Raw genomic sequence first — 591 nt, forward strand, 5'->3', positions numbered from 1 at the left:
TCTTTGGTTACCATTGTCCAATAGGTCAGGTCAGGACAAGGCGGCTCTTCAAATTAACAGGTGAGAGGGTGGGGAACCCAGCTCCAGCTCTTCTTCCCACCGGAGGAGTTCCAACCCCAGGTTGATGACAGTAGCAGTGGGTCACCATTTATGGGGCTTCCAACCTGCTGAGCTCATGCCAAGCAGTGGCACGCAGGACACCACTTCACCCCAGCACGGGTCTTCTTAGCCCTGTGTACAGATGAGGGAACCGAGGCAGAGAGAGGGACTCAGTGCCTTGCCCACGGTCACGTGCGGTAGCACCCCGGGTTCCGAGCAGAGGAGGCAGAGTCCCGGACTCCCGGCGGACCCTTCTCCGGGTATGGGGGGTGGGGCGGGCGGGACGTGGCAGGCACCTCGCAGACGCACAGCGGCCCGGGCGGCGGGTGGCGGGCCCAGGCCGCGGGAGGCTGGCCCAGGCCGGAAGCCCCCCAGCCCGCGGAGCCGCCCCGCCCCGGGAGCCGCGGCGCTGGGCTGGGCCGGGAGGCGGGATCTCGGGATCTCGGGCGGCGGCGCTTCCTGGCTCCCTGGCACGGCGGCAGGCTCGGCCAC

The sequence above is a fragment of the Monodon monoceros genome, unplaced genomic scaffold (assembly GCF_005190385.1).
Source record: "Monodon monoceros isolate NGI ecotype Baffin Bay Population unplaced genomic scaffold, NGI_Narwhal_1 Super_Scaffold_6, whole genome shotgun sequence".
Lineage (NCBI taxonomy): Eukaryota > Metazoa > Chordata > Mammalia > Artiodactyla > Monodontidae > Monodon > Monodon monoceros.